The following is an 8,258-nucleotide window of genomic DNA, read 5'->3' as shown; positions in this document are numbered from 1 at the left end:
TACAGACGGAAAAGAGAATCCATCGATAATTCCGTCGGAAAAATTATTTTTTTTTCAGTGAGAAATGGTTACAGACGGAAAATCCGTCTGTAATTATATAAACAAAACGGTGCATTTTATTAAATTATTACAGACGGAAAATCCGTCTGTAATTTAAAATTTTCCGTCGGAAATGTTATATTTTGCGTTTTATGATCGATTGTGCCTAAAGCCCCAAACTCTATTCATTTACAGCACCAAATCAAACGAGCTCAACCCAGCTTCTTCTTCTCCGTCGACCAGCTTCTTCTTCTCTTTTCCTCACCCACAGCGCCACCGCCGGCTACCCTAACCGCCACAGCTACCTTCTCCTTCTTCTCTTCTTCTTCTCCTTCTTCTCCATCATCTCCTCCAGTCAATGCTGCGGCTACCTTTGCGCAAGCCCTAGCTCCGTGGTGACCAAAATCGGTTTCACCATCAGCCGCGGTTCCACCTCTCTCTTTCCCCCCTGTTCGAACCGTAGAGAGTTCAATTAATTTTGTTTAGTTAGTTTGATTGTTTCTGCTTCCAGGTTTTGGTTTCAAAATTCTTTTAATTTCCGTTGAGTTCAATTAATTTCGTTTAGTTAGTTTGATTTTAGTAATTAGTTTAGTTAGATTTGTTTTCTGATTAGTGTATTTTTAGGTTGTTAAAATAGGATTAGATTAGGTTTTGATTCTGAATAGCTGAAAAATGTTTAGATTGTTAATCTGGATTGCTGAACAAACATAATTCAGAGAAACACTTGTGAGTTTTTCTTTTTTTTCTTCCCTCCCCTCTATGAATTTCGCTGTGCACACCAAGTGTTCGATGGTTTGCTTATTTGTTGGTTTGACCTAACATGCACATCAAATGTTTGTTGCTTTTCTTTTATGTGTACATAAGTAGTAATATGTATCTTTATTCTTGCTATTTTACTCTTAATTAATTATTTTTATGTTGCAAGTTCTGTCAAGGGGAGGGGAGGCTGTAGAGATGACTACTGACCATGAACCTAATATTGAGCGGGGCAGCATTGAGAACAGAGGTGGCTTTGTCTCAAACATGCCAGGTTCTTCAACTAACCCTGAATTCTATGCTTTGTTGCTACTGATATTCAGTGCTGATTTTTGTGTTTTCATTCATCATTCCTTTTACTATAGGAACTTGAGTTTTGTATGCTGTGATATTAGTTTACTCAATTCCTTTTCTATAGGGCAGTGTTTCTTAGAGAATATTTCTACTTCTACCCTCCTAGCCAGAACAACAATCTCTATTGTCTATCAAACTGCAAAATTAATCAGTGCAAGATGTAAGAGCTTAGAACTTTAGTAGGATATATATTGTGCTATGATGAATCTCTATTTACATCTTACACTTGATAACAATGTACATTGTATAGAATCTGAATTCATTGATGCGACACGGAAGCATGAGTCTCGCAGACGAAAAGCGAATTCTGAGGAACATAAACACTCGTCAGAGAGATGCTGATAAATTTCAGTCACTAGAAGTGCTTAGAAATACTGTAATTTAAGGGAATTGTAGTTCAGTTCAATGCTGATATTGCTGATGGCATGCCATGGAAGTTTACTCCTATTCTGTTGCTTAGATAAATTTCAGTCACTAGAACTGCTTAGAGATTCTGTTGCTTGAATTTTAAAAAATTTCGTGTGCTACAAAATATGCTGCCTTAGATAACTTGAAGCTGAAATTGGAATTGTATGTTTAAGGTAGCATGCCATGACGCTGAGGAGTGAAGATCTTTTGAGGCAAAGGTTAGGATCATGTGATGTCATTACCAAATGTGCTTCTATACTTGGCGTATCTATGTTTAAGTTAATCAAATTGGGGGAAGAAAAGAAAAGAAACTTGCAATTATATAGTTTAAGTGTTTCTGCCACTGCCCTTCTTTCTCGCAGCCGGTGAGTAAATGCTCTTTTTCTCCAGTGTTATGAATAGCTCCTTTTTCTCCAGTGCTGGATTTGGAGTATATGTATGCTTATTACTGAGTGAATCACATTGAAAGTGTAATGCACAGTTAGTGCTTGACAAAATGCCTAGCTGGGTTTTGCTGTTCATTTTGATCATGCTTAGGTGTGTTTATGTGTGCTTATATGGTTTCATGGTTTATGTGTGCTTATATGGTTTCATGGTTCCTGCTGGTGAAGCTTACACAAAGGCACTTGAGGTTGCCAGGAATATCAATGAGAAGGTAACATCACTGAAAAATATCTTTCATGTTTGTTGAGAATCATGCACTGAACTGAAAAATATTCTTTGGATTTTAGAGACTCTTTTTTCTTCAATTGATTTATATTTCTTTCTTTTACTGATTCTTTTTGTTTCTCAATTGGATTGAGGAGTTATGTAACAGAAAAATAATCTAAGGTGGTTGTTGATGATGTTGAAATTTAGTAGTCCTATATATATTTTTCAGCTTTTGATTTTTGTAATTTGCAATGCAGGGGACCAATGTGGTTCTGATTTGATGTAAATGTGAGTCTATGTTTTTGTTCTTTTATTTTTCAAATCACAGTCAATGATTTTGATAAATTAATTCTGTGCAATTTCTGGTATGTAAGTAGAAAACTGATACCTAAATATACTTTTCATTTTTCATTAATACAAGTTTAAATTATATATAGCATTATATAGTTTGTGAAAATATATTTGTTCAAAATAGAAGGACATAGTTCCACACATATATGCCATGCTTAGGAAGATTGCACATATACTTGTTCAAAATATACTTGTTCATTTTTTTTTCTCTGCAGAGGCACCCGCACCACAGCTCGACGGCAAGTCTCGCAACGATACTTTCGATCTTGACTTTGAAGAATGACTTCAAGCAGTTAGAAGGTACAACTTTAGTTCTTCTCAATTCTGACTCATCTTTTCAACTGCTATGAGGTGCAAAAGGGCGTTGTCTATGTGTTTGTTTGTTTGAATCTTTGTCTCTGGTTTCTTCTGTTCAAACCTGAAACAACAGCAGATAGGCCATTTTTGGCGTTTGTTTCTTCTGACTATTTTTGAGCTTTTAACATGAATCAATGTTAACAGCCACAACAGATTGTTCTATTTTATATTCACCAGATTTTGCGGACATGTCTTTGACTTCTTCTATGGCAATCAAAATCTATTGCTCAATGATATCAAAGGTTATTTATTAGAATAATCTTTATAAACTGTGACATGTATAATGTAACTTCTTATATACAAAATTTATCACAGCTATCTTCTTTCCAACAATATAGCGGAAGGGGAGGAAGAAAGAAAAGGAAAAAGGAAAAACCATGGACTCAGTGGAATTAAAATGCTAAAATGTCAGAATTTTATATATATAATTTTGGATTGAATTTTACACACGTTCCAGTTTTTGCTAATCTCTTTTTGACACTTTTTTTGTTGGCATTATGCTTTATTTATTTATATTTTTTTTTGCTGTTGTAAAGATTAATTTTTTATTCAGAAATTGAATACTGCTGAGTACTTCTGTGACAGATTCAATCTCAAGCTGCACACTGCTGGGATCATTGCTGCCAGTTTCGGATTGGCGAATCTTTTCTCCAGGCCCGGTGGAGGGTTCATATCTGATGCAGTTTCAAAGAGGTTTGGAATGAGGGGTAGGCTCTGGGCCTTGTGGCTTTGCCAAACATTCGCTGGTGTCCTCTGCATAATTCTTGGGCTTGTTGGATCTTTGAGTGTTTCTGTTGTTGTTATGATCATATTCTCTGTGTTTGTTCTAGCTACTTGTGGCATGACCTTTGGAATTGTTCCTTCTGTCTCAAGACGGTTTGTGTTCTTCTTCTTCTTTTATTCTCTTTAGAGTTATCTTTAGTTCCATTGAATTGCTTTCTATTTTCTCCAGAGTGTTCTTTTAGTCAAGTTCAGACTCATTGACACAAAGAGGACAAAAATAGAAGTAAAAGAAAAAGTGGAATAGGATAGCTTAGAATTCAGCTGTCTCTCTGCTCCAAGTGACAGTCAGTGAGGTTAGCAAGCACACCCTGATTCTCAAAAAATTCTGTGTGATTTGTTTATCTATAGTGGTTGGATTAGGTCTTTTCTTGGGTCTTCTGATTGTGATTTTCCTATCAGAACACTTGCAAGGGGATTGATAATTGGTCAATGTCTGATCTATCTGCAGAGAAAATTTCTAATATAGAGGCTGATTGCTATTGGTGCTTGTCAAAATTACTGGATGGTATGCAGGACCATTACACGTTTGCTCAACCAGGAATTCAGAGGCTTGTTTTTAAGTTGAAGGAATTGGTCAGGAGGATTGATGGTAAGCTTTTCTTCGGGCTCATTAATTTTTCCATAATATCTGTGTATAATTACACGAACTTAATGCCTCATCATCGCACGTGGTTTGTATCTGTATTATTTCAGAGCTCTGCAGCCATTGGAGCCAATGTCTTCTGTTTCGTCCTCCCCACATATTCGATCAAATGCTCCTTTTGCTGGTCTTGTTATATGCGTTACTGGGCTATCCAAAGGTGAGAGTTTATCTCAATTTCATCTTTGGTGTATTGAATTTGGTTTCAATTTTGTCCAGTTTTCTTTCAATTTCATGCATTTAATGAAAAAATAAATAAATAAACTAAGTGATCCATATTCTCTTTAGAGTCTGGCCTGATTCGTTGAGTTTTGGTAATAAGGTCTGGATACTGTTCCCTTGAGACAAAAGAAAAAGAATCATTTGTTCATTGAAACAGTGAACAGGCTCTCTGTCCCTTTCCCTTTTGTTGTTTTGTGAAAGAGAGGAATGGGTGAGAGAGAAGGGGATTGATGATTGTGCTTCTTATAATATAAATTGTAAAATAGATGTCAAGTAAATCTGGAAGTCTTCCAACAGCGTATATGCAAATCAAGACTGCTGATATAAGCCGTTTCTATTGGAAAAAATGTTCATATATAACTTGTTCAGAAGGATTAACTTAAGTTGTTAAAACAAACACAAGTTCTTAAAATAACAACTATCATATAATAAAGTGTTTTCTTTTCTTTTCTTTTGTTTTTCTTTTTGTTCAGGAAATAGAAGCAAGTAAAGGTTGGAGAACATGGAAAGAGTACCAAATGAAAGTGAGATGTGAATGATAGACTTATGATGGCTGAACGTGCATTCACTGACAGAGATGGCCTCTTAGGAATGACATGGCATAAGCATTTGGTGAGTATATAGTTTTTTACTCTAAGAAGCAAGTGTTTTCTAGGCCAGTTCCCTCATTCTTCTTCTGACTTATAATATCACATAGTCTCATTAACAAATGCCATGTGAACATTAGATGAATTCTACTGTTTTGAATGAAACCAGGGTTGATGAAATTGAAGAAACCAAGCAAGCAAAGCAGAGAAGAAACATCAAACATGGCTGCTACTGTTGGAATCACAGAACCACAAGGAGATCCAGAAAGTGTATTTGTCAATGGCTCTGAGCAAGTCACCATCATGCAATCTAAAAGGAATAGGATCAATATAAAATCTTGTTTGTTTAAATTGTTGAAAATGAGGGAACTAGTAGTGTCAATGAGTAATGTAAATAGTTATAGTTCTGTCAATGATTTATTTTTTTGGGTATCTTTTTATTGAGATAGTGAGATATTGGTCAATGATGTTGAAAATAACATCCAATTTTATAGGTATCATGTAATGAATATTATGTTTATCTATATAATTTTTGGCCTCTTTTTTTTCAATTTACAGTGTGCTTGATGGAGGAAATTTAAAAAATAAACCTAAAGTATTCATTTTGCAATGGAAAAATTTAAAAAAATTTCTATTTTACTTTACCGACGGATTTACAGACGGATTTTCTGTCTGTAATCATAGTGTGAGATGATTTTCCAATGTTCAAATTACAGACGGAAAATCCGTCGGAAAATCTGTCTGTAATTACAGACGGAAAATCCGTCTGAAAATCCGTCTGTAATTACAGACAGAAAATCCGTCGGAAAATCCGTCTGTAATTACAGACGGAAAATCCGTCGGAAAGTTTGTCGCCTTTGGGAAATGGACAGAAAATTTACAGAGGGAAAATCCGTCGGTAACTCGTAAAAATCCGTCTGTAATTTTCCGACGGAAAAAAAATCCGTCGGTAAATAATTTCCGACGGGGCTTTTACAGAGGGACAAAATCCGTCGGTAATTTTGTCGGTAACCAAAAATCCGTCTGTAATAAAGACTAAATCCGTCTGTAAATCTGTCTGTATTAATCCATTTTCTAGTTGTGATAGTTTTTATAAGTGTGAAGCAATTCTCATTTCATGAGTAACTCTTAGAGTAATACTATAAGATTAATATTTATTTAACGAAGTAATTTGGTGAAAATTTTTAAAAATTTTTATAATACATTTTAGAGTAAAGTATTGTTTTTGTCCTCAACGTTTGGGGTAAGTCCTATTTGTATCCTTAACGTTTAAATCGTCCTATTTGTATCCTTAACGTTTATAAAAGTGATTCAATGTTATCCTACTATCAATTATACTAACAAATCAGATTATATTTTTCAATTATTCTCACTTGGATGTATTCATTCTCAATTAGGTTTCACTTGGATGTAGTCGATTTTAATATTATACTCACTATTTGTGTTTAGATTCAATTATGTCCCTAGAAAAGTGAATTATGTAAATGTTGTAGGAATTAGTTTCAACATTTGATGAGCTATTTTTCGGAGTAGATCATTGATTCTATCCCATACATTTGTATTCTAACTTCAAGAAGAGATTTTTAAAACTCAAACTAAAGCGCTCATGATATGTAATTGACGGCAGGATAACATTGAATCACTTTTACAAACGTTAGGGATACAAATAGGACAATTTAAACGTTAGGGATACAAATAGGATTTACCCCAAATATTGGGGACAAAAACGATGATTTACTCTACATTTTATTTATGACAATTTAAAAAACTTCCGCTCTTAATTAATTATAATTCAAAATTTTGGAACAAAGTCTCATTTTCTCTTTTCTCCGAAATGAGAGACTGCGTTAGCTGAGAGAGAATGACTATAAAACCCTAAGTTTTCTACCGCCATTTTTGCCGCCATTTTCACTGCCATTTTCGCCGGCGGTGCCGTTACCACTGCGGTATCCGTTGCAGTAGAGAGCTTCTGAATCGAGTCACCTATTCTATCAACGCGTTTTTAGATCTGTTTTCTTTATACTGTCGTTGCTACCATTGTTGCCAGTGCAATTTCCACCGCCTTTGCCACCACAGTTTCAGCCGTCGATGCCACTATATTTGTTGTGGTACAATACATTTTTAGATCTGTTCACTCCCAAACTTCTTCTTCAACACCGCTTTTTCTCACTCCAATTTCTCTTTTGAACTGCCGCTAGTACTTCTTTTTCTTCTTCCCTATTAGTTTGCTGATATTTCTTCTTTGTTAATAATAAATTTTTTCTTTGTATCGCCTTCTCAGTTCTGTTAAAACTTTTTTTACTGCTATTCCTCTTGTTCTGTATTTTTTTTTTTGCATTGATAAGGAGTTTTGAAAACGAGACGGGGAAGACATGATAATTGATCATTGAAGCTATTTTGTTTTATGCCAGTAGTTAGTGAATTTTTTTGTGTTAGGAGTGATTATTAGTTACTTTGTTTTGGTTGGTTGATCTCTATTTTGTATTTTTATTCTCTGTTCTTATTTTTTAAGTTTGACTTATAAAATATGCTTAAAATCAATGAGTGTTTTTTACTATGTATGTAACTTAGACTTTTTAAATGAATGTTCATCTTCTCAAAAAATATTGGAATTATGCTATATTAGTTTATTTTTGAATGGAATATATTTCATTGAAAAACAAAAAAAATCATAATTTCAGCCTCTGCATTATAACTTTAATTTTTTTGATAGTTTTTTTCAATGATTCTCAATCATAATGGTTCTCAATCAAAAAGAACTGCAACAACTACCAGATGATGTTGGAATAAATCATTTTATTAACCCAGATCATCCATATTGGATCATCAAAAATATAATATAATGCGAAAGCGTACCTTTACTCATAAGAGTCAAAAATTGATGGAAGAATTTGGATCTTGTGGTTCTTTCGATCTTCCTCAACCAAAGCCTTCTGTATTCCTAGGTGGCTGAACTATAACTCTTTTGATGGAGAAAGAGCAACAAAGGCGGCTTTGGTATATTGGGGACCGAAACCCTGAAGGTCTATTTATATTTGAGCATGGCACCCATTAAACCCTAAAGCCCAAATAAAATAGTATCTAAAGCCCAAAAGATAATATATCTAAAA

At 34.4% G+C, this 8,258-nt stretch overlaps 1 long non-coding RNA gene across 4 annotated transcripts; it reads left to right on the top strand.

Moving 5' to 3' along the window:
• The first annotated feature begins 207 nt into the window (after positions 1-207).
• On the top strand, positions 208-5,699 carry LOC140176335 (uncharacterized). 4 transcript variants are annotated; one of them, XR_011867438.1, is made up of 11 exons: positions 221-1,069; positions 1,731-1,775; positions 2,169-2,212; positions 2,466-2,496; positions 2,775-2,859; positions 3,502-3,792; positions 3,869-3,992; positions 4,148-4,288; positions 4,393-4,499; positions 5,035-5,173; positions 5,318-5,699. It is a non-coding gene; the product is annotated as an uncharacterized lncRNA (long non-coding RNA). The 4 variants fall into 4 exon arrangements; XR_011867439.1 differs by having other exon boundaries at positions 222-1,069; positions 1,731-1,922; XR_011867440.1 differs by lacking the exon at positions 2,466-2,496 and having other exon boundaries at positions 208-1,069; positions 1,731-1,922.
• Positions 5,700-8,258: the final 2,559 nt, after the last annotated feature.

Source organism: Arachis hypogaea, chromosome 11 (assembly GCF_003086295.3).
Source record: "Arachis hypogaea cultivar Tifrunner chromosome 11, arahy.Tifrunner.gnm2.J5K5, whole genome shotgun sequence".
Taxonomy (NCBI): Eukaryota; Viridiplantae; Streptophyta; class Magnoliopsida; order Fabales; family Fabaceae; genus Arachis; species Arachis hypogaea.
Note: the sequence above shows the minus strand (reverse complement) of the source record. Positions and strands in the feature narration are given on the sequence as shown.